The sequence below is a fragment of the Erythrolamprus reginae genome, chromosome 1 (assembly GCF_031021105.1).
Source record: "Erythrolamprus reginae isolate rEryReg1 chromosome 1, rEryReg1.hap1, whole genome shotgun sequence".
NCBI lineage: Eukaryota > Metazoa > Chordata > Lepidosauria > Squamata > Dipsadidae > Erythrolamprus > Erythrolamprus reginae.
The window spans coordinates 226,241,830-226,267,981 of record NC_091950.1 but is presented as its reverse complement, the minus strand read 5'-3'; the positions used below and the strand labels follow the sequence as shown (position 1 = coordinate 226,267,981).

Genomic DNA, 26,152 nt, shown 5'->3' with positions numbered 1-26,152 from the left:
GTAATTGTGAAACTTCTTCACCCCTGCCACTAATGCTAGAGCCTCCTTGTCTAACTGGCTATAATTCCTCTCTGTGCTGGTCATGGTTCTTGAAAAAAATGCTATTGGGGCCTCTGTCTTATTAGGTAGAACGTGAGCTAAGACTCCTCCTATGCCGTACGGCGAAGCGTCGCAGGTGAGCCTAATGGGTAGTGAAGCACTATATTGGACTACTACACTTTTCGAAGTTAATAAATTTTTTATTTGAGAAAAAGCTTCACGTTCAGTTTTCCCCCATGTCCAGCGGGCTTCCTTCTGGAGTAAACGATGGAGAGGCTCTGCTACTGTTGCCTTCTGCTTTAAAAAAACGGAATAAAAATTAAGGAGGCCCAAAAATGCCTGCAACTCATTCTTATCTCGTGGCTCTGGGGCTTCTCTAATTGCTCTCAGCTTCTCTGTTGTGGGGTGGATACCTTCTTTATCTATTTTATACCCAAGGAATTCAATACTGTTAGTTCCCCAGACACATTTATCAGGCTTGATTCGTAACCCTTTGTCCTGTAGCCTCTTAAGTACTTCCCTTATTCTTTTGTTCACTTGTTCCTGGTTTTCCCCTGCAATTAAGATGTCATCAAAATATGGAATTGCCCCGTTTACCCCTGACAATAGGCGTTCCATGATGCTCTGGAATATTCCTGGGGCTATGCTTACCCCAAACTGTAACCTCGTGCATTTGAAAGCCCCCCTGTGCGTTACAATCGTTTGAGCGTTTGCTGTTTGTTCATCGACCGGAAGTTGCTGGTAAGCCTGCGCCAGGTCGATCTTTGCGAACCTTTTTCCCTCCCCCAGGGAGTGTAAGAGTTGTTGTACAACCGGGATGGGGTAGGGGTGGTGTTGGAGTGCCTTATTCAGGGTTGATTTGTAATCAGCACAAACTCTTAAGGAGCCATCTGGCTTCAGGGGTGTCACTATGGGAGTTTCCCATGGCCCCTGTTCCACAGGGACCAAAATACCTTGACTAATGAGTTTGTCCAGCTGTATGTCTAGCTTGGGGAGAAGCGGGAGGGGGACCCTGCGAGGTTTCAGTCTAACCGGTGGGACCTTGGGGTCAATAGAGAAAGATATAGGAGGTCCCTTATACAATCCCAAGGTGGGGCTGAACACTTCAGGGAACTCTTTCACAAAGTTAGGCATATTATCACAGTTTACATTACACACACCCGAAATTTCGATCCCCAACGGTTCCATCCACGCTAGACCCAGCAGGGAGTGTTTGGCCCCCGTCACAATAAGCATGGGAAGGGTACATTTAACATTCTTAAATGCAATAGGTACATTTGCTGTTCCCAGGACCGAGATTACCCCCCCTTGGAAGTCTCTGATCACCAAAGAGGTTTGAGTTAGGTCAGCCTTAGACACATTAGGCATATATAGCTTAAATTTTTCCCAGGGCATGATGGTATATCTCGAGCCCGTATCCAGCTCCATTGAGCAAGGCTGGTTATTTAGTAACAATGAGATAACAATTTTAGCCCCCTTTTTGGTTGCCGTGTTATTCACGGAAAATTGAGAGTTACCTCTAGTGTAGTCGCGGTTAGCGGTTGAGTAGTTCCTTTGACCCGAGTTGCGGAACGGTCTCCTTTCTCGCGATTGGGGGTGGTGGTTTTGAGGTCGCTGGTATTGTTGTGTGGCAAAAGTTTCTTCTGGTGCCGTTGCCCTGCATGCGATGGCGATGTGGCCTCTCCGGTTGCAACGGCGGCAAGTAGCGTCTCGGAAGGGGCATCGATGGCGCTGGTGATTTCCCCGGCAGCCCGCGCAGGGGGCTGGGTGAGTAGCTCTAGGGTGTCTCGGCTGGTCTTGCAGGAGGAGGCAGTTGTCCCCGTTGCTAGTTGTCTGGCTGAGGTCGTCTGTTCCCACGGCGCTGGGAGACTCGGCGTCGATTTTGGCAATGATTTCTCGCCTTCCGTGCTCTTTTAATTCTCTTGCCGCTGCGTCGGCTGCTTCCGCGGTCTGCGCTAACTTAATTACGGTTTGTAGAGTCGGCTCTTCTTCGGTGAGGAGTTTATTTCTCACTGTGTTGCTCTTCATGCCGAAAACCAAGGCGTCGGTGAGGCGAGCTTCCGGGTCTTTAAACTTGCATTGAGCAAGTACCGTTCGAAGCCGCGTTGTAAATTGGCTGATCGACTCGGTTTCTCTCTGAGCCATCATGTGGAATTGATGCCGGTAAACCATGGCTGGTCTGGTTGGTTTGAAATGGCTCGCTAGTTTCTGTTGAAGTACGTCCCACGCTGTGGTTCTTGCTTGTTCTGGTTCGGTGAGAGTTTGGGCAAGTCTACGGATCTCTGCGCCGCAGTAGTTGAGAAAAATAGCCCGTCTGCGATCGGCTCCGGCGTCCTGCATTCCCGCCGCCTCGAGGAAGATCTCGAAGGTGGCCATGTACTCGTCCCATGTCATTTTCTCGGGATCGAAGAGTTCCGGAGCCTGGCCGATCTGGATTTTGTCCATGTTGCACGCGAAGTTTCTTCCGTTCGTTCGTCGCCAGTGAAGTAGACCCAGAGGCAGGGTTTTGAGCAATCGGTACTTTTATTCAGCTCAGAGAACAAGTGACAGCTCAGCAAGGTAAAGTGACAATTCAGCGAGTACCGACTGACTCTGCCTGGAGAAAACCGCTTCTTTTATACTTTTGCGGTTCCCGCCAAAGCTAGAGCCGGCCGCGTCTGAGCCAATCAGGAGCGACTTCCTGCTTGGGCTCAGACAGCGCTGGAAAGAGGAACAAACTATTTACAGAGTTACAAGGTAGCCATTTCAGGATACAACACTGATCTCATGTGAAAGAATGTTAAGATTTACTCCCTATTCTCCTGTTCCCTCTGTGGCAGTCATGTAAGATGGATCCAGGGCTGACAAATAATACGCTTCCTCAATGAAAAAAAAAGGTATAGGTCAGGCTTCCAAATAGCATCCAAAATTAAATCGGAGTCCAAGTCAAACTATTCCTCAAAGTACCAATTTTAGAGTCATGTTGATACATCTGGGTGAAACCCAAACCTGAAGTCCTCTGGATTTCACCACCCAGTTGAAAATTCAAGTCCTTGCTGCCACATCCACAAATCCATCACATTGTCCAATGTCCATTTGCCATGCTGACAGAGTGCGCCCATCTTTTGCGCAGGTGCAAAGGTGCAGAGACAAAGGATGTCTTGTCTTTCTAGAAATAATTTATTATGGCTACATACTAACAACCTCATACAATCCCTTCTCTCATTTTCCCACAGTAGAAAATGCATAGTAGAATAGTATAAAATGTGGCAGGCCAAAGATCCCAATAAAATGGCTTCAGCCTGACAGTATGTATTGCTGAGTTAAGGTGTGTAGGAAACAGAGCAGAGTATTAATGATAGACTTAAACTACCCTGACATCAATTGGGAGAAAAAGTTGGCACAAAGCTGACGATTTTATCACCCAAAAGGTGGAGAAGGGAAACTTGAAAGTCACCTAGGGTGGACCTAATTCTTACTAGTAGGGAATAAATGGTTGAGGAAGAGGAAGCTATAGGAACTTTGTTAGAGAGTGACCAGGTCATACTAGAATTCACCATAATGCAGCTGCAGATAACTGAACAAAGTCAGACTAATGTTTTGCCTTAAAATTGACTTTAGCAAACTAAGAGAGAAACTAGAATTCTGCGCATAGAAAACACAGTCCAAAATTGTAAAAAATGAGATAAATGCCCAAGCAAAACAATACAAGTAGGCAGGGGTTGCTGCTCCTTCCGCCACCAGTGCGCTGCATGCATAGTGAACCTTGTTTTCCTCGGGTGAAAGAGTGTGGGGATGAGCTATCACACATGCGCAAGTGCCCACACTCATAATTCATTGCCTGGGGAGGGTGAAAACCGCTGCCCCGTCCCCTGGAGGCCCTCTGGAAGCTGGAAACGGACTGTTTCCCAACTTCTGGTGGGCCCAATAGGCTCATGTTTTGCCTCCCCAGGCTCCAAAGGCTTCCCTGCAGCCAGGGGAGGGTAAAAATGCCCTCCCCCCCCAGAGGCTCTCAGATATGGCTTTGCGTGCCACCTGTGACACCCGTGCCTTAGGTTCGCCATCTGAGGGCAGGACCAGAATCAGTGGGTTGAAGTTTGTTAAAGAGAGATCCAACCTGGAACTAAGGAGAAATTTTTTGACAATGGAAACAATTAGTCAATGAAACAGCTTGCCTCCATCACTGAGGTTTTCAAAAGAAGTTTGGACAAGGATGTCCAGGATGGAATAAGGACTCCTGCCTTGTGCAGGGGCTTTGCCTAGAAGATCTCCAAGACAGGGATGAAATGTTGTTAGTTCCATCCAGCTTGCACAAGCTGATAGCGGTGGCTGCTCTGCCCACCCACCCAGATATCGGTCACATCCTGGTTTTAACTCTCTATGCATGCACAAAGGGTCAAAACCGTGATGTGATGACGGAGACGGTGCACGCACTTCCAAGCCGATAGGGAAACAGGCTGCATTTCATTCCTGCTCCAAGGTTACTCTCAACCCTATCATTCTATGATTTCTATCGCAATTTCTAAGACTAGAGATTAAAAGAGCACGATTGTTCTTGATCAGCAGGCAGACTCAATCCTCCACAAGTGTGCTTTGTGTCTCCAATGGCAGTAGGACTTTCTATACAAATGAAATTTCAATTTTAGTAATTTCCACAGATGAAAGAAAGTTCCAACTTTATTTTCAAATAATAGTTTATAAATTTGAGGTGTGAGATTTAAATCTAAATGGTTTAAATCACATATGGCAAAGCAAGTAAGACTCATTTCCTTCTAAACAGACTTGCCCTGAGAACAACCCCCCCACACACATTACTTTATAAACATATACATATTTTTTTGTTTACCTGATCAATTATTTGACTTTGTAGTTGGGGAAATCATAGTGGATTTTATCCAATTACAAAAGAGAAATTGTATTTGCTGGTGATAAGTTTGTCTCATGCCTCTATTAGTGGGATTTAAATTTACAAGAAATATAACCATTTTCATTTCATGAAGTACAACTCAATCTTACTTAACCCGCAAATGTTGCATCAAAGTCAGGATGTGACCCATCCTCACTGGACTATCCATACTTCACCACAACCTTTATTTAGTGTTTTGCTTATTTCGACATTTGTGCTGAATCTTAGCTGTTGTTTTTAGAAGAGTGTTATGGAACATATTAACTAAAATAAGAATGGAAAAGAGAGTGGGACTAAATCTTTCCTATTTTTCCCATTACCATTAAACAGTGAGAATGCTTAAGAGTCTTAAGCAAGAATTAAGGGGGAGGTTGTAAAATGCAGCCGCTACCATTCTTTCCGGCTTCTTTACCAAAAGTGTGTTGCATACTCTATACCAGTGTTTTCCAACCTTGGCCACTTGAAGATATTTTGACTTCAACTCCCAGAATTCCCCAGCCAGCGAATGCTGGCTGGGGAATTCTGGGAGTTGAAGTCCAGATATCTTCAAGTGGCCAAGGTTGGGAAACACTGCTCTATACATACCAGTGTTTTTCTGAAAATAAGACCAGATCTTATATTAATTTTTGCTCCAAAAGACGCATTCAGGCTTATTTTCCAGTTAGGTCTTATTTTTAGGGAAATACGTTACTAAATGCATCCATCTAACTGACAATCTTAATTGGGGCTCATTTTTTGGGTAGGGCTTATATAAAAAATCTTGCTAGGGCTTATTTTCTGGTTGGGTCATGTTTTTGGGGCAACAAGGTAAATATATTTGTTTCAGAAGTAATGAAACAGTTCCCCAAATAAATAAGTCGTTGCAATGTTATTAATAATAACTATGTATCTCTGGCATGCATTCATTAATTTTTAAAATTAAAAAATAATTGAAAATGTTTTACAGCCAATTTTTGACCTGAGATATCCTGCATATGAATGTGTGTAAGGGAGAGGAAGAGCTCGTGCATACATCTATACACATGCAACTGGTTAAATTTGTATTGTAGTGATACAATAGCCCTAGTACTATGTTTCTGAACCTTGGATGGGGAACTTGATAGTAATTCCTATCTCCATAGGTAATTGGATTATTTGGAGTGCTAGTACAGGGTGCCCTAGGGCTTATATACTGCTATATACTGTTTCACAGTGGCTTATAGCAACCCCTAGCCGATGACCCACTACTGGAATTAGGTCATGGAAGTGGCTGGCTGGAGCACATGTGTATGCAAACACAGCTAGATGTGTGCGAGCAGCAGGCCAGTAGGCAATCGTGCATGTGCTCATCAGCCCACCACTCACACAAGTCAAGTTGCACCAGTGCGTGCTGGCCTGCCATTTGTGCACTGGCTGTATGTGCATGTGTAGGCCTAGGCCTACCACTCAGATGGCCCAGTTCCTCTCTCCCAAATCAGGTCGCCAAGCCACAAAAACTGCTTTATAACACTCTCTAATCATTTACAGAGTCAGCATATTGCCCCCAATAATCTGGGTCCTCTTTTTACTGACCTTGGAAGGGTGGTAGTCTGAGTCAACCTTGAGCCATTCAGGATTGAAGGAATTGAACTCCTGGCAGTGTGAACAGAGTTAACCTACAATACTGCATGTTAACTACTGCATCACCATGAGTCTTCTATCTATCGATCTTTCGATCTATCTCTATTTTTATTAAGAATTTGTATAACAAGAATATGATAACAATAAAATAAATATGTAAAGAAGTGATTTCCAACCTTCATCACAATAAGTATAAACAAATTTAGTAACTCTTCAACCCCCTCTAAAATAATAAACATTTATCTCTCCTTCCCAAATCCCATCTCTTATTTATAAACAAATCCACAAAAATCATCTTTTCTGTCCTGGCATTAGCAGCAAATTCACAAAGGACTAACCGAAGTAACAATATAGCTTGTTTTAACCTTGATCAAATAAACCAGCTTTATATTCCTTTTTCTTCCAACATTTTTTAGTTCACTCAAATATTGTCCTGGGATTTGATTTCTCTTCATTTTTTCTTTGTTCCATTGCTCAAAGTTCTACAAGACTTTAACAAGTCCTTCTATAAATCTAGTAGGAAAAAATATTATCAGGTTATCCTTTTGGTTTGTTGCTTGTATTTCCCATTGAAATTATAAAGCATTGACTAATTGCTTATGCAAATCCTCTAAAACATCATTTTCTAAGTCATTCTCATGGCCTCTCACTTGTAAATCTACTTTCAATACCATCTCTATCTTCTCATGTTCTACATCACAGATCACCAACAGGTGATCCACAGACCACTGGTGTCTACAGACCACCAGTGGTCCTTGAGAAAATTCTGGTGGTCCACATACACCACCAGTTCCAGGTGGAGGAACTGCTCCAGCCAGTCCTGTGACTAGAGCTCTGGAATATGGCAACAGCCAGGAAGCTCATGGTGAGGTTGGAAATCTACGTGAAATTTGCAATTTTGCAGTGGAGCCTTCACTGGTCAGAACGAGGTAATGGTGCAAGGGGACAGCGCAAGTGGGCTGAAGCAATGAGTGTCGACAACTTGCAACTCATTCTTGCCCCTGCTGTGGCCCACTTCTTGCCCTCTCCTCCCAGTCACTTCTCACTTGGCCTGAGAAGGCAAGGGTAGGGGATGGAGATTTGCTCCAAATTCCAGAGCAGAAGCAAAGCATCTAGCACCAACAAAGGCTGAAGGAGTGTCCATAAGACCCAGAGAGCACCAGAGAATGAGAGAGAGAAACAGACAGAGAGAACAAAGAGAGAAAGAGAGAAGGGAATAGAGAGATATGAAAGAGAAAGAGAGAAGGGGAGAGAATGCCTAAAGGACCCCATCTCGTCACTTCAGCAAGTGGTACCCTGGATTTGTATTAGTGGTCCACGGGATTTAAAATGGTGAATGTAGTGGTCCCTGTGGTCCAAAGGATTGGCAATGACACTGTTCTACATGACAATTTGTTCTACATCTTTGGGATAAAGCGTATTGATAATGTTTTTGATTAGCCTGTTGAGTCCATCTCTAAGACTGCATAATAATCTTATTGAACAACTGAACAATAGCAAAGTTATTGGGAAAGGACCTGATACTAGTTGAACTCTTAAAGATAGATTTTGATTGACAAGTCCCACTACTGTCGTCTTTGTTTACTTACATAGACTATGTTTTTCAGATGCCCAAGCAGTGCAGTCAATTTACTACAGTCCTTATATGAAATAATGTGTTGGACAGAGGAGGCAGTAGATTTAGGGTGTTACAGTTAATATTTGACCATTGAATTGCACTCTATCTTCACATTAAAAAAATATTCCCACTACCCTAGATGCATTCTTTCTGCCTACTTTATCAATATAAATGTTATTTTAATTCATTCTCCAATGAGAGGGTATGGGAAAAAACTAGTAGTGTCTGTTGTTGATTGTTAACCATTTTGTTTAATCATGGTGCTTTGAAAAATACAGAAGCCTTTTTGAACCACTACCATCCCAAGAAAAGGAGCCGCCCCGAGTCTACGGAGAGGGGCGGCATACAAATTTAATTAATAAATAAAATAATAAAATAAAATAAAATAAAATAAAATAAATAAAAGCTAAGCAAGAGTGTATCCCAGCTCCATTCTTTTCAGCTTTTAAGTACTGGCCAAAATGGGGGGGGGGAGGGTTGTTCATGTTATGAAGCTAGGAAACAAATCATCTTTAGTTGGTATTTATTGATCTTTATGAAAGGACTGCAGTCCCCTTAATTTTTGTATATCTACAGCCAAAAAAATGTACATTCTGCACAGGTTTGCATTAAATATTCTTCATATTCTTTACTGAAGTTAACTACTCTTACTCCGTTTTCACTTCCTCTTTACAGAAATATAAGATCAGTACACTAAAGGAAGGGGGTGTAACTTTAGCCATTTTCTAAAGAGAGGGTTGCAGGCTTGTTTTGTTCTTATTATTAATACAGAAGTGACTCTTCAGAAAAATAGGAATTCAACATTTTCTCGATTAACAAAGAAACCTGATACGAAGCCACAGAGACTGCTTGATGTATGTTTTACATTTCTTTTACATTTTTCTGGGTATTTCTCTCCTTTGAAATGAGTTTATTATAACTAATAACTACATTGTTTAGTTATAATTCATTTTCTTTTTCTTGTGAAAAATCTATGAATTGCCATTGCTTTTTACTTATTCTTGTGCTGTGAATTGTTAGCTGTTCCACTGTTTTTGTTTCCCTGTGGTTTTAATATGACCAAGCTTTAATTCTTCTGCTACCAGCAGCTGTGGATGCTTTTCACCATCCGGGAAATATAGCTGCTGTGCCACAAAGACTTGACATTCTGTCTTTGTTTGCTTGTCTTGTTTTATGTTTGTCTAAGAAAAAGCAATCTGTTTCTTGGTTGTTTTCTTAACTACCATTTAGAATAGAATAGAATTTTATTGGCCAAGTGTGATTGGACACACAAGGAATTTGTCTTGGTGCATATGCTCTCAGCATACATAAAAGAAAAAGATACATTTCTCAATTCTAAATCAATTTCTCAGTTTTAAATCTGGTATATAGAGGGTACAGAGTGCCTGTTTAGTCATTGTGTTGCAAGCAGTCAGCTACCTATTAAATATCCTATAATTGTTTAAAAAAAAAAGAATAAGTGTAGTTTCAGCTCTCTAAGTTGCTTCAGCTTTATCTGAAGCTCTTAGCAGTGGGTGCACCAAGATGGCAAGGCAGGCTTTCTGGAATTATTAAGCAGGGACCTACTTTGTTTTAAAATAAGAAAGGATGGCCAGTTCTACCCAGCATTCTGCATGTGAGGGAATGAGGGAATACAGCAATGGTTAGACTGGTATTTCTGAACCCAGTTCTTTGCTAAAATACTACTCAGAAATGTTAACTTCTTTCATCAATGACTGTGGAGGAGTCAGCTATTTATAAGCATGTGGTGTTAGATGTAAAGAACTGTGGGAATTTTGTATCGTGGCTTGTTTTTCATACTGAGCAGTAAGCTGTATCCCATTATTTCTAATTAAATTGAGTGTGTAAATAGTATTAATGCAACCTTGTAATTTACAAGGATTGCAACACTTTAGATGTGTTGTTTCGGAACTGCAGCAGAAGGGATCAATAAGCATAGCAATTTTAATTGAAAATATATACTTTCAGGTTGATGTGAGATATGATAGACTTTGAGCATAGTTCCCTATCTTCTGGTAAAAATCATTTTGCAAAAAATGATGTTTGTTAATACAAATCAGAGTAATTGGGAGCCAATGGGATACAACTTCATAAATAAAAATTCTTCTTTGTTGTATCTAACATTTTACTGTGGCAACAATCCACAACAACGATATAACAAAAGGTGCTGTTGGCAACTCTGTTGGAAACATAATTTCTCAGATATGAAAGCAGAATGTTTCCCTTTATGGGATTGTTAAAAATAGAGAACCTTATTATAGATAAACATGGTTAACTATAATATCTGAATTTCTGTTTTCATAGTTTTCTTCCAAATCACAGTCTCTTTAATCTCCGTTACTTTATTATGCATGAGGATCAACACCTATAGCTGTATCCAAATGTAACTTCCCTGATGATTAAAATTAAAGCATTTTAATTTAATAATGATTAATATGTATCTTCCAGTACTTAAGTGAATTGCACAACAGGCAGTCTACAGATCAAAACATCAGTTAAGTGGGCTCTTGTTAGTCTTTTTAAGAAGTTTAATTTAATCATTCTAAATGGTATAATGGTGACTCTTGCTGTATTCATTTTAACAAGTTTGCTAGATTATTGTCTAGCTACCAAATTATTTTCTTTAGTTAGATTATTTTATATTTGTTTAAAATCACCACAAACTTATAATTGCATGTATAAATTGTATAAATGATAAAGATGTTTGTGGGACCTATCATTATTATTAAAAGTAATGTTACAGTACTGGTGCCAATTTAATTAAAATGATTGTTAAATATAGATAGCATAGCTGTTGAATATGAAATGCCAGTCAAAATCCTTAAATGAAATTGATCCATTTTCTAGCTATTGATCATGCTGTATTTTCTTCATGTATATCATTATTTGAACCCCTGAACATCTTCCTTTAGAAAATGGATAATGAATTATCAAAGATTTGTGGGTCCCTCAAACGTCCTTAAAACAACACTAAAATATTGCAACACGAGAATATTCCTGGATTAATACTTAGCGCATAGTATTTGGAACATTTTAACCAATTTAAAAGTTTTTTGTCCTTTTATGAATAACTTTTTTTCCTGTTTTGTATTCACAGCATATGTAACCGCTGACTTTAAAAAATGTAACCGTTCTGCTTCCCTTCCTCCTTTTATGTTGTGATAGTTTTTAGTTTTTGGTTTGCCACGCTCTGGTAACTTGGCTTATCACTTCAGAAGGGGAGGCGAGGGAAGAGTGTTTTCTTGTTTAAGCTATAACTGTTTTTTTCCTACAGTATTTCACCATAATCGTAATCAATTTTGTCAAGTTGTTCACTTTTTTTGTAAAAAATAAAAGTGTCATAATATGAAACATTGATTTAAACAAGTTAATGGAAATTTTAAAACAAGAAAAATCCTTGGCTTCAGTGTATCCTTTCCTCCTTTCCTTTCCATTCCCTTTCCCTTTCTCTTTCCCAGTCCTTCAATGCCTTTGAGTCAATGATGATACCTGGAAATTGCCTGGACAAGTCCTTGTAATTTTTTTGACAATATTTCCGAAATGATTTGCATTGCCTCTCCCCTAGGGCTCAGAGAGAATAATTGATCCAAAGTCACCCAGCTGTACTAGAATTTAAAGTCTCCTTACTTTCTAGCCTGGTGCCTTAACTGCACCAAAGTATAAATTAAAAGGGCTTCTTTGGAGGCTTTTAAAGTTATCATATGGCATCAATTAGTTTTTCATTTATTAAAGGAGAATGGGCTTCTTCAGATGTTGAAAGATACTGCCTCTATCAACTATTTAGGCTCTTGCAATTTCATTACATTTTACACTTAGAAGAGAAATGAGGCATAATTTTGACATAAAATTCAGTTACTAGAATTTTTGCACTATTATCAAATGTGCAGACAGCTTTGGGAGATCTGCCACACTTTCCTCTTTATTGCTGGAGGGAGCAACCCTGAGTTTCCTGTTTCACAACACTCTTTTAACAATGTAAAGTATAGTTCGCACAGTTCACAGAAATGACAAAGGAAAAGAGTAGATGATGACAGTGAAACAAAAAGGAAGAATTCTTCAAAAACAAAATGAATAAAGTGAATAGGCTGACAATGCCAGAGTCTGACTGACTCTGATAGTGCCTGTCAAAAGAAGTTTCACTCATATTTCTTGTTCTTCTCCTATTTGAAGGAGTTTTTGAAGACTGTCTTTTTTTGAAGACCACTTTGATGCTAGTAACTCAGTCTGAATGTTAAAACAAATAATAATTTAGCCATAAAGAGGTATGCATTCCTTTCTTTTCTTCAGTACAATCTCATATTTAAAGTTGGTTAGTATGTTAGAATTTGGCAAAACTATTACTAGGTTAATCAACATTATTTTTGAAACACGTCAGGATGAAACTGCTGTTTAATCTTAGTTTGCTTTAGGAAATCAGAGTAATGACAAATTTGTTGAAGTTAAACAAAGAATATTGTTTTATTTTCTGCTTTCTTTCTCGCAAGCATTTTAATATTAAAGATGCAATGCTAGTGTAGTTTCATTTATAAAGAGATAAATACTTCTCTAATTTGCTGCCTTGTTATATTTAGAGACCATTGTCCTCATATTTCAGTCAATCTGAATAAAGGTAGTTTTAGCTTTCCTGTGGAATTGAGTTTCTGGTTCCTAGTGAGGGCTAACATTATGAGACAATAACTCAGGTCTACAAAAAAATATTTTTTGTAATCATCGCAGTGGACCTTGTACTTTTCTGAATCTTTTTTTTTTGTTCTGGTTTCAAAAATGTATATAGCTTTTCTGTAACAGGTATAGTTTCTGTGGAGCAGCATCATTATTATAAGGTATAGGAAATGTACTGGCAACATTAAGAAAACAGTAAGATGGGTCTACAAAAAATATTTTTTGTAATCATCACAGTTGACCTTGCACTTTTCTGAATGATTTTTTTGTTCTGATTTCAAAAATGTATATAGTTTTTCTGTAGCATGTATTGGTTCCATGGAGCAGCATCATTATTATAAGATATAAAAAATATACTGGTGACATTAAGAAAACAGTAATCTACATATCAGAAATAATGTATAACAAAAATATAACAGACACTTTATGTGATAGAGGAAAACTAAGCATATTTTTGGAATCAGCACATCAAACTTCATAAAATATACATATTACTTTTGCTGATTATTTTTTTGTGTTGACCAGTGTAATCACTGGATCCAGTTTAGCTGTAATTCTGGGCAGAAGTCAACATCCATGGTGTGAAGCAAGAATCAGCTTGAGAAATTTTCAAACATTTCCTTCTTCCTTTTTTTAATGACCCTTTGTCTGTAATAATTGACCTAAAATTGCAATTTACAGTAACATTGTGAGCTATGTCAATGCCTCCCTGCCTGCCTCATCCCACAATAGAAGAAGCTGGTAATGTTTGAGAATGAAAGGTCAAGAAACAAACTTACAATGCCAAAGTTAAGAGTTCATGGCAAAAATAATATTTGACCCAAAGGTTTCTTCAACTATAATGCAGCCTCACCATTGTACAGAATTTAGTCACCACCTACACTTCTACAGAATTAGGTGGGTGTGCACCACATCCATTATTCAATTTATACTAATAGTGTAGTTACAGTTTGATTCCAACACTTGCTTTGTTGCAAGAGAGTTGTCTGTGTTTTCTGTTTCCTAGCTCTTCTCCTAAATATAGTCATCTGCTTTTATGGAAATGTCCCTATCATCATACATTGACTAATGATCAGATCATATTACCCAGAAGTTCATTCAGTTGAGTTCAGTGGAGTTTCCTCCACTGAAGAAAGTGTCCAACCATATCTGTGTCTATAGTATGGAATTAATACCTCACATTCCTCTTGTTAGAAGATTGTTCCATTCTTCCACTGAATGTGAACGATTCTGTTAAAATTCTGCATCCATTTACAATGATCTTCACTTCCAACCACTCATTCAGCAACTGCAGCACTGAATGAGTGGTATTTACGACCAGTTCTCATAATTGTGATTGTTGCAATGTCCACAATGTGATCACCACATATGATCTTCTGTGCCAGTTTTCAACAAGCAAAGTCAATGGGAAAATGGCAGAAGTTACAGATGTGATGCCCTTGCTTAACAAACCTTGTTGATTTGATTAACAATGGCAACTGGAAGTGCTAGAATGTATGTGGCTAAACAAGACACTTACATGACATTGCAGGTTCCCATTTCATCCCTTAAAGACAAGGGAAGAGATGGGTGATGGGAACGATGAGAAGATTAATAGTAGTGCAGACTTAGTAAATAATTTGACGGTTTTGAGGGAATCATTTGTTTAGCAGCATAATGGTGTTCTGGGAAAAACTGTTCCTCTGTGTGCAGTGCTCTGTAGCATCGTTTTGAAAGTAGAAGTTGAAGCAGTTTGTGTCCAGGATGTGAGGTGTCTGTAAATATTTTCACAACCACTTTTTGACTCGTGCAGTATACAGGTCCTCACTGGAAGGCAGGTTGGTACCAACTGTTTTTATGCAGTTCTAATTATCCTCTGAAGTCTGTGATTGTCTTGTTGAATTGCAGAAATCAGTCAAAACTCTAAGTATTCCTTCTATGTTTTCTTGTTTTGCTCATTCCCTTTTGGAGTAGTAGATGCTGTTTATTTGTAGATACTAAAGCCAGTGAGGTGGTCCTAGCCATTCCGAAAAAGAATAATGAAAGATTTTGTATTTGTCTTATTAACAATTAAATATTTTAATCTATTTAATCTATTATCTAATATCAAGATAAGAGGCAATAAATCAACCTTTGTTATGGTCAAAAGCAAACACAAGGAGGGTGAAGTACGGTACAAAAGTATGTAAAATATATAAAATTCAAAAATAAAAATTACATAAAAAGCTTTAAAAAATCTACAAAATCTACAAATATTAAATAATAAAGGCAATAAATGTTGGTAAAATAACAAGCTAAATCTATCATACCACACAACATTCTATAATAACAGTCTAGAATAGATGCTCATTAACAGGATTGGTATTTAAGAGCAGCAGGAAGGTGTAAAATTGTCTTGTACAACCCTTGCTTTTTATTCAGTAATAAAAATGAGACTAATATGAATACCTCTATAGCAGAGGTCCCCAACCTTTTTTGCACCAGGGACCGGCTTTAAGCTAGACCAGTTTTCCATGGCCCGGTGGGGGGGGGGGGGAAAGAGCTAGCTGTCAGCGGCGCCGTAAAAGGGGCGATCAAGAGAGGAATGGGTGAATGAATGGACGGAGGGTGGGAAGGAAGGAAGGAAAGAGGGAAGGGACAGGAACAAAAGAAGGGTGCAAAGGAAGCAAGGAAAGGTGTGAAAGGGGAGAGTAAGAGAGGAAGGAGTGAAAGAAGGGAATGAGGGAGGAAGGAAGGGAGGAAGGAAAAGGAAAGCAAGAAATGGAGGGAGGAAAGGAAGGAAAGAAAGAAAGAAAGAAAGAAAGAAAGGGGGAAGGGACAGGAACAGAGGAAGGAAGGAAGCAAGGAAACTTATGAAAGGGGAGAGTAAGGGAAGAAGGTAGGAAGGAGAAAGAAAAGAAGAAATAGAGGAAGGGAAGGTAAAAGAGAGAAAGAAAAAGAGCAAGAAAGAAAGCAAGAAAGAGAAAGAAAGAAAGGCAACTTCAAAGAAAGGCTCACTGAGCATCTCTCACTCTCTCTCTCTTTCTATCCCTCTTTCTTTCTTTCTCTTCCTTTCTCTCTCTCCTCTTCCTTTATCTCCTCTCTCTCTCCCTTTCTCTCCCCCTCTCTCCCCCTTTCCCTCTCTCCCTCTCTTGCTATCTCTCCCCCCTCTCCCTCTCTCTTTCTCCCTCTCCCTCTCTTTCTCTCTCTCCCCCCTCTCTCTTTCTCTCTCTCTCCCCCTCTTTCTCTCTCTTCTTCTCACTTTCTCTCTCTTGTTTTCTTTCTGTCTCTTTTGCTTTCTCTCTCTCTCACTCTTTCTTGTTTTCTTTCTCACGCTCTTTCTCTCTCTTGTTCTCTCTCTTGCTATCTCTTTCTCTCCCCCCCCCTTTCTCACTCTCTCTTTCTCACTTTCTCTCTATCTTGCTGTCTGTTGCTCTCACTCACTCTCGTTCTCTCTCCATTCTTCTCAGCGATGACGCGCGCACGCCCTGCCCGCCTCACCTTTGCGAGAGCACTTTCGCCCCGGGCTCTCAGCAAGGGGGTTTGGAGGAGAGGCGGGGCCGGCGAAGGTGATATTGAATGTCGGGGGAGAACGGGCGGCTGCAAGCGCTCCCTATCCCCCTGCTAGCCCACTCGGAATATTCAAAATAAGAAAAGCCTTCGCCGGCAAAGGTTTTTCTTATTTTGAATATTCCGAGTGGGCTAGCAGGGAGATAGGGAGCGCGTGCAAATACCCGTTCTCCCCCGACATTCAATATCACCTTCGCCGGCCTCCGCTGAGGAAAGCCTTTGCCGGCATTTCCTCTCGTTGTCAAGGAGGCGCAGCGGCGGGCGGAGAGAGGGAAGGAGGGGGGGGGGGGCAGCGGCGTCCCTCCTGGCCTTGGCGGGCCGCCCAACCCTCCCCACCTCCTGCAAACGCGGCGGGCGGCGGGGGGAGAGCGAGGAGCCGGTTCCGGCGGGCGCGGGGCTTGGCTGGCTGGCGGGGGGAGCGCCGCTGGTGATGCGGAAAGGCCGAGGGGGCCCTGGCGCCGCGGACCGGCTGAAAAGCTCCAACGGCCCGGTCCCGGTCCGCGGACCGGCGGTTGGGGACCTCTGCTCTATAGTACAGCCACTGGAGAAGTACATGCTATATTGTTTCTGTGTATCCAGCGTCACAGGGGCTGTTTTGGGTGTGTGTGTGGATGGACTGTTGAACTATATTAGTCAGAAATATTTGCAATTTGAGTTATACTTTATGGGTAATGGTTGCTATGATTACTATGCTACACAATAAACCAATTTTATATTGATTTATTTTATAATGATATAAAAATTTAAATTTATGTAGTATAATATCAGCTATTATCTAGCATGTAATACATCCACACTTCATCTAATAAGTACTCAAATATGCAAATTTATATTACATTAATTTTGAAATACTTTAACTAATGTTACAACTATTGTAATTTTCTTTTCTATTTTCACTTTTCCCTCTTATTCTCCCCTTTCTGTAAAATTCTTGTACTTGTAAAATTGACATATTTTTTAAAAACGGGGGGAAAACAGAAAGGCTCTGTCTATATGAGTAAAACCAAGCCCTTTCACCACTTTTGAAATCAAACTGGAAGTAAGACAGAAGGGAGAAATGTTCTTCCTTTTTTGGCTATCATCTGCAAACAGAGGAAAATCTGAAAAGCTCTGTTGTAATGCTAGTAGACTATGAATGTGCAGTTTACAATGTTTCCTCATGCTGTAGTGTTTTACAAATGAAATTGCTCCTTCATGTCACCCAGGGGCGTGTTATTTTCTTTTAAAATTTGTACTGTATAGAAAGACAACCTGGATATGGATAGGAACTTTTTGGGAATAAAGTAACTTCTTAGAAAAGATATTCAGAAGAATGTGGTTCAGTTCTTTATATCTTGATGAAATTCCTGGCCATGAGGGCCCTCTTTGGTTTCTTTCCAGGTGCTGAATAATAGTTACTTAAAAAAAAAAAGACACTTCACTACTGTCTGGCATGGAAGAAGAGAAGTACATGTTATAGTTACTCATATTTTAAAAATGCATATCCAAATTTTATACAAGTTTTTCAAAGGATTTGAAGTTTTGTAATTTTATTAGTCTCATCAAGCAAGGCAGACAAGAGGTGGGGACTGGCGGTCAAACATTAAATTGTTTTTTGGCCTTCAGAATTGCAAGGCATGTGGTGAGGACACCGGAAGAAAGAAAAAAAAACTTTAGCTCTTTGGGAGAGGTGTCTGTATTCAAAATACATTGAATACACTTATTTGTGACATATTTTATCAAAACATTTTTGTGTGATGGAAATTGAATAATTGGCCACTGACTTTCATGTGTGTGATCTTGTGAGAGAGTAGAAATATTGGTTACATATAGCACAGATGTTTTGGTTTTCTCACCTTTGTAGTAAAGCATGTACTGAATATATGCTGTGGCTTTTAATCCAGTCTGAGCAAGAAGGAAACCATTTGTCAATGGCTTTTTTCACATAGCAGCACACTGCTGCTTTATGCTTAATTACTAGGATGCTAGGATGCCCAGATCCTTCTCATAGGTACAGATAGTCCTCAACATAAAGCAATTTGCTTAGTGACCATTAAAAGTTACAATAGCACTGAAAAAAGCAACTTATGACCATTTTCCATACTTATATTTTTCATACTTACAACCGTCACCCCCCCCCCCCCCATGATTATGTGATAAGAATTTGGAGACTTGGCAACTAGCTCATATTTATGATGGTTGCAATGTCCCCGGGTCATGTGATCATCTTTTGTAACCTTATGACAAGCAAGGTCAATGTGCATGCCAGATTCACTTAAGAACCATGCTACTAACAACTGCAGTGATTCACTTAACAACTGTTTCACTTAACAACTATGGCAAGAAAGATCATAAAATGGAGCATTTTATGCATCATTTAATAAGTGTCTCATTTAGTAACAATTTTGGGTCAATTGTGCTTGTACACTGAGGACTATCTAGTGCCAAGCCAACTCCTATTTTGTATCTTTGCATTTGGTTTTTCCTGCTTTAATGTAGATCCTTACATTCTCCTTCCCCAAACTGCTTTTTGTTGGATAGGTCTAATGTTCAAGTTTGTCAGAATCTTTATTTTATTTTATTTTATTTATTTTGTCCAATACACAATGAGGGTTTTAGTGGGTGGGTGTATATATATATATATATATACACACACACACACACACACACACATACACACACACACACACACACACACACAGTAAAATACATGATGAAGGTTATAGAGGAGATACTCATAGTAAAATATATCTAAGAAAGAATAGAAAAGAAGATATAGTAATAGAACATATCAATGAAAGAATAGAAGAAGAGATATAGGAATAGAAGAAAGGTATAGGAGATATAGGAGAACAATAGGACAGGGGACAGAAGGTACTCTAGTGCACTTGTACTCGCCCCTTACTGACCTCTTAGTAATCCCTGATAGGTCAAACATAGATAATCTAAGGGTAAATTGTTGGGGGTTTGGGGATGACACTATGGAGTTCGGTAATGAGTTCCATGCTTCCACAACTCGGTTACTCAAGTCATATTTTTTACAGTCAAGTTTGGAGCGGTTAATATTAAGTTTAAATCTGTTGTGTGCTCTTGTGTTGTTGTAGTTGATGCTGAAGTAGTCGCCAACAGGCAGGACGTTGCAGCATATGATCTTGTGGGCAATACTTAGATCTTGTTTAAGGCGTCTTAGTTCTAGGCTTTCTAGGCCCAGGATTGAAAGTCTAGTCTCATAGGGTATTCTGTTTCGAGTGGAGGAGTGAAGGGCTCTCCTTTGGACATTTTCAAGGGTGTTGATGTCTGAGATGCGATATGGGTTCCAAACAGATGAGCTGTATTCGAGGATGGGTCTGGCAAAAGCTTTGTAAGCTCTGGTAAACAGTGTGAGATTGCCAGAGCAGAAGCTACGTAGGATTAGGTTTACAACTCTTGAAGCCTTCTTGGCTATGTTGTTGCAGTGGGCTTTGGCACTTAAATCTTTTGTTGTTAGTATACCGAGGTCTTTAACCGAGTGGGGATTATCTGTGATAATTTGATTATTCAGTTCATATTTGGAGTTCAGATTCTTTTTCCCAATGTGTAGGACAGAGCATTTGCTAGTTGAGATTTGGAGTTGCCATGTGTTAGGCCACTCAGAAACAGAGTTCAGGTCTTTTTGGAGAGTAGTTGTGTTATAGGTGGTGTTGAAGAGGTTTACATTGTCGGCGAAGAGGACACAGTTGCTTGTGATGTAATCACAAAGGTCATGTAGAGAATGAAGAGCGTTGCTCCCAGTACACTACCTTGGAGAACACCACTTTAAACTGGGACGGGAGTGGATATGGTGCTTCCTATTTTGACCACTTATTGTTTGTTTGATAGGAATGCTGTAATCCAGCTGTGGAGGGATCCTGAGATGCCATAGGATTTGAGTTTTGGGAGTAGTTTGTCGTGGACCACTGAATCAAAGGCTTTGCAGAAGTCGATGTAAATTGCATCTATAGATTTCCCTTGATCTAGATGAGTTGTCCACATATTTTTGCAGTGGAGGAGCTGCAGGTTGCAGGATAGTTTTTTTTCTGAAACCATATTTTTTGTTAGAGAGCAAATTATTAGTTTCTAGATCTCCATCTAGTAATTGATTGGTTTATAATTGATTCCACGACTTTGCATGGGACGCAGCATAGTGAAATTGGTCTGTAGTTATCGACAAGAGAGGGGTCCCCTTTTTTGAAGATGGGGATGACCATTGCTTTCGACCATAGCTTAGGAAGTGTGCTGGTTCTGAAGGATTTTTCAAAAATTATGCTTAGTGGTTTAGCTATGGCAGAAGAGAGCTTTTTTAGGAAGTAAGCACAAAGATCATCTGGTCCGACTGATAGAGAAGGTTTAAGGTCACATAATGCTTTTTCAACTCGGTCTTCAGTGAAGTCTACTTGGGTCAGGTCGTTGAGGGAATTAGAGGTGTGATTGATGAAATTGGGGGATGAGCCATTGCTGTTAACAAAGACAGAGCCAAAGAAAGAGTTGAGGAGGTTGGCTTTGGATGAATCATCGTGGTATTCTTTGTTGTTGGGTCCTTTGAGAGGTGGGATAGGTCTAGAGTCTTTGAGTTTATTGTTGACAAAGTTGTAGAAAGCTCTATTAGATTTGGTGTGTAGGAGGTTTTCCTCTTGTTTGCTGTAGTAATTAAGGCATTCTGCTTTTATTTGATTGCAAATGATTTTATATCGGCTTTTGAAGTTGGAAACTTGTCCTTTTTTGGTTTTCCTCCAGAGAGATTTTTTTCTTGTTTGTAATTTTCTTATTGAGATGGGGAGGTTATTTTGTTTTTGGTACATGTTAGAGGTACATGACGTCTGAAGATAATTTTCATTTTGAGTAGGAATGTGTTGTAGAGGTCATCAGTAGTGTAGCATTCAGAGAATAGAGTTTTCCAGTTTAATGTTGAGAGGTGGGCTTCAATGAGTTCGTAGTTCGCTTTTTTGAAATTGAATTTTGGTGTTGTATTATTTTGGTGGATCATAGTGTGGCTTAGGTTGAGACTGAAGTTTATCATGCTGTGGTCGCTGTTGGAAAATGGTTCTGTTATTTGTAAGCCATATATTGCACTTTTGCTGTTGCAGAAGATGAGATCCAGACAGTTATCAAGTCTGGTATATAGTAGAATGGATGGGTTCTGTGCTGCATTCATTTAAGGACCAGTTAATGTGTGGTAGGTTGAGGTCTCCAAGAAAGATAATGGGGTATGGGCAGTTGGTTGCCCACGTTAGTAACGTGGATAATTTATTAGCATATTCGATGTCGTAGTCCGGGGCTCTGTAGCAGAGTAAGAAGCGAATTGTGGTATTTAGGGATAAATCACAGACAATAGTTTCTGGTACCGATAAATCCTGTGCAACTTTGTGGATTTTTAAGTTAGGTGATTTTTTGTAGAATATGGCTACTCTGCCTCCTCTGCGGGATTCACAGTCTGAGCGGAAAACATGGTAGTTTTTTGATGTGATAATGGAGTCTGGGTAGTGTTCTGTCTGGGTACCCCCAGACTTCAACACCAACTGGAAAAAGCAGCCAGACACGCTGGTAAAAGCAAAAGCACTTTATAGTTTGAAAAATAAACACAGAGAAAAACCTGTTCTTCCCAACAGGCAGGCTATGAGACTTCACAGCAGAGTCCTGATGGCCAGACAATACAGCAGACTTCTTGCTGGCACAACCACCACTGTAGAGAATAAGACCCACACTTTTCCCCCCAAGGTTTCAGTATTCAAAGTCACAAACCAGAATTCCAAGACGCCAAAGATCACAGCCAGGTCTCAGGACTCCCAAAGATAATACTCCACAAGCCAGGAAGGGTGGGTCTGCCTTTTCAGCCTTTCCAGAGAGCACCACACCCAAACCCAGCTGTTGCCTCTTTAGTGCTGAAAGTACCTGGCTAATTGTCCCTTCGTTGTGTTGCTCTTCTCTGCCGGAGATCGATTATTGCTTGTGAATTTTCATCTAAGGAATCCAGGCTGCTTGCTGGGGAGAGCTCCCTCTCGGGGGACTCTGGCTGTCCTCCCTCTCCCTCAGCCTGAGATTCCTCCTCCCCGTCTGCCTGAACCTCCTGTTCCTCATCCTCCCCCTCTGAGCAGGAAGCCGGCAGAGGATCAGCCGTTCCCTGAGGGGCCTCAGACGGAATCACAACAGGTAGGAAGCATTTAGCTATGTTTTGAATATAAAATTATATCGAAGTTGGAGGTGTCAAGTAGAAGGAGGAATTCAGACATCTTGTTGACTAAACTTCTAGCATTTAATAGTTTACATTTGTGACTGGTCTTGTGTTTGGATTGTTTTGGAGTGGTTAGAGGAAGTAAGGGGCACACTTTCCTGTTTGTTTGAGGTGGTAGGGATGTCCATTTGTTGTTGTGGGATGGTGGTCTGGCAGGTGTCAGTTTGATGTTGTGAGATGGTAGGTAGGGAGAAATTAGACTGGAAGATGTAGGGAGGATTATGGGTTTTGGGTTTGATGCATTCCATGCGGTAATCTATGTAAAGGTTTGTTTCACCAAGTTCATAGTGTCTCTTGAGTTCTGCCTGTAGTTCGCGAGAGCGAATACGTTGGAGGAGAGAAAGATCTGGTCTGGATCTGAGTTTGTTGAAAGACTTGTTATTTCTGGCAATGTGGTTAATGGTCTTGATGAATTGCTGTTTTATTTGTTCATTTTTGCATATCACTTTGCAGAAGCGGGGGCTATTGAGCCATCGTTATACTTGTGCTCAGGTCCAATTCTGGTAACTTCCAAAATGTCTTCTTGGGCGATTGTTTGTGCATGTGAGTGATGGAGATGGATGATGTTTCTTATTTTTGTTATATCTGATTCATGGCTTTCTTCAAGACCAAACAGGATAGCATTCTGGCGTTTTTGTTCACGTTCCATGGCATCCTTGACTAGGGTAGGGATATCAGTGGTAGATTTAGTGGGTTTTTGGAGTATTGGAAGTGGTTGAGGTTGGGGTGCTGAAGTGCTGAGTGGTATTTTGTTGGGTGGATTTGGATTAATCAGTGTTTGGATATTTTTCTCCATGGATGAAAGTCTTGATTCAATATTTTCTGTGAATGCTTGTTGGATTTTGAGAAATCTTGGTTCAATACTTTCTATGAATGCTTATTGGGTTTTGATGGCTTCTTTTAAGGTGTTAATCTCATCAGACAAACTGCTGAGTATATTTAGCTTAGGGGTGCAGGATGAGCACATATAAAGAAATGAAGAGTTTGCTTGAAGAAAGGTGGCTACTGGATTATTTATGTTTAGGCAAGACTGCTGTGTAGGAATTTTGCAGGATTGACATTTGATGTATTTATCAAGATCATTTATAGTGTCTTTGCATATGTTGCAACATAGAATATTGTTTGAATCTTTTGAATGAAGATTCTGTGTTTTCTTCTTCACTGGCATAGTTGGCCTCAGGGGTTTGTAGTTTTATTGTTTTATTGTTTTATGGTATACTGAGTGGAGGGGGCTTTAATTACCAGATGCTTTAGAGTTTGGCTAGCCCTTGAGATGCTATGTAGATCTGAGGAAATATGATGGGGGATCACGTGGATTGGTGCTTTGGATCCTCAGTAATGGCAGCAGTAAAAAAGAATGTAAAAAAGTATGTGATGGAGGTTCAAAGTTGTGGCTACAGGGAAGAATTAGCTGTTTCAACAAACTCTCCTAGGGATCACACCTTCCTTATTGTTTCTTTCTGGCTGGCTGCCAAGGAGAAAATTCTCCTTCCTTGTAATGTTAATTTCTTTCTTTCAGGCTGTCTGCCAGGGGGGAGTCAGAGGGGCTTCAGCAATGAGGTTGGGGAAAACAGCTGTTTCAGCCTATTCCCTCTGATTTTGAGAGTCCTCAGGTTTGCTGGCTGGAGTCCTGTCACTAGCAGCTATTCCTGGGCTTTCGCAGGATCTTCCACTGCTCAGCTGGGACTCCAAAATCAGGCAATTTCTTCCTAGTTCTGAGCTTCAAATGGCTCTGCAGGGCTCTGGCAGGTCAGGAGCTTCGGTCAAAACTACAGATGGCTGGGCAGGGAAACGATCAGACAGAGCGCTCAGCAGGGGATATTTCCAGGCAGGCAGGGGGATTCAGGATGGCTCCACTGCTGTTTACAAACCTCAGATGGCACTAAGGATGAGAACATGCAGGCTGAGCTCAGGCAGACTACATTGCAGTTCTAAGCCTCGTATGGCAGCTCGGATGGGGACCGGGTAAGTTAGTCTCTGCAGGGGATTTGGCTGCTGAGCATGGTCCTGGGGTGCGCTGGGGTGGGTTTGCTGGGGCTGGAGGTCCTGGGGAGTGCTGTGGTTGATTAGGTGATCGGACTCATTTGAGACAATGATGGTCCTGGGGAGTGCTGCGGTTGATTAGGTGATCGGACTCATTCGAGACAATGATGAATCCGCATACAGACGGGAAGTTGAACAACTATCCTTGTGGTGTGACCAGAACAATCTAGAACTGAACACACTCAAAACCGTAGAAATGGTGGTAGACTTTAAGAGAAACCCTTCTACCCTTCCACCTCTCACAATACTAGACAACACAGTATCAACAGTAGAGACCTTCAAATTTCTAGGTTCTATCATATCTCAAGACCTAAAATGGTCACCTAACATCAAAAACATCATCAAAAAAGCACAACAAAGAATGTTCTTTCTGCGCCAGCTCAGGAAGCTCAAACTGCCCAAGGAGCTGCTGATTCAGTTCTACAGAGGAATCATTGAGTCTGTCATCTGCACCTCTATAACTGTTTGGTTTGGTGCTGCAACCCAACAGGACCGACACAGACTTCAGAGGATAATCAGAATTGCAGAAAAAACAATTGCTGCCAATCTGCCTTCCATTGAGGACCTGTATACTGCACGAGTCAAAAAGAGGGCGGGTAAAATATTTACTGACCCCTCACATCCTGGACACAAATTGTTTCAACTCCTACCCTCAAAACGTCACTACAGAGCACTGGACACCAAGACAACTAGACACAAGAACAGTTTTTCCCCGAACGCCATCACTCTACTAAACAAATAATTCCCTCAACACTGTCAGACTTTCTACTAAATCTGCACTTCTATTCTACTAGTTTTTCTCATAATTCCTATCACCCATTTCCTCCCATGTTGACTGTATGACTGTAACTTGTTACGTATACCCTAAGATTTTTTATTAATATTGCTTCTTCATTGCTTATTTGACCCCTATGACAATCATTAAGTGTTGTACCACATGATTCTTGACAAATGTATATTTTATTTTATGTACGTCGAGAGCATATGCACCAAGACAAATTCCTTGTGTGTCCAATCACACTTGGCCAATAAAAATTCTATTCTATTCTTGTGATCCAGGGGTGCACTGGGGCGGATTGAAGCTTCGTGGGTTTAATGGGCAGCAGGGTTCAATCACTTACGGTCAGTTGTCCTGAGTTGTCCTGCCTTTGTCTGGTAGGTTTTGGATTCCTTGTGGCTGGATGGTTTCTGCTTGTTTAGTTGGTTCTGGATATTATTAGGTCAGTTTATAGGTAGTTCTAGTCTGTCTAACAACTTGTTCTAACTCTAACACTGGAATAACAACTCTAACACTAAGATTTCAAAGTTTTTTTACAACTTGGATTCCCCACTATCTTCTAGGCAACTGTCCCTATCACCATCTTGAATCTTTGAATCTCGCACCCATTTTATGGAGTGCCAGCAATTCCCTCCTCCCCCAGCTTGGTCTTGCAAAATTGGTTCAGCCCTAACTCTAACCCTAACCCTACTATACATTCATCTAAATCATTTATAGAAATATTGAAGACCATTAGGCTCAGGACACAACCATTAGTTACTCCTATGAGAAGGT

General features: G+C 40.5%; 1 protein-coding gene across 5 annotated transcripts in view; it reads left to right on the top strand.

Annotated features, from left to right (window-relative positions):
• ITGB2 (integrin subunit beta 2) overlaps positions 1 to 26,152 on the top strand; it is a 122,326-nt gene that overhangs the window by 61,532 nt on the left and 34,642 nt on the right. Inside the window, exon 1 of one of the 5 annotated variants that reach the window (XM_070732352.1) lies at positions 8,860 to 8,995. The exons of 2 other annotated variants lie outside the window; for them this stretch is intronic. The gene's annotated coding sequence lies outside the window, so the exon portion shown is untranslated. Of the gene's footprint in view, positions 1 to 8,859; positions 8,996 to 16,690; positions 16,931 to 26,152 lie in introns of those variants that run through there. 2 more of the 5 variants (XM_070732350.1, XM_070732353.1) reach the window with 2 other exon arrangements.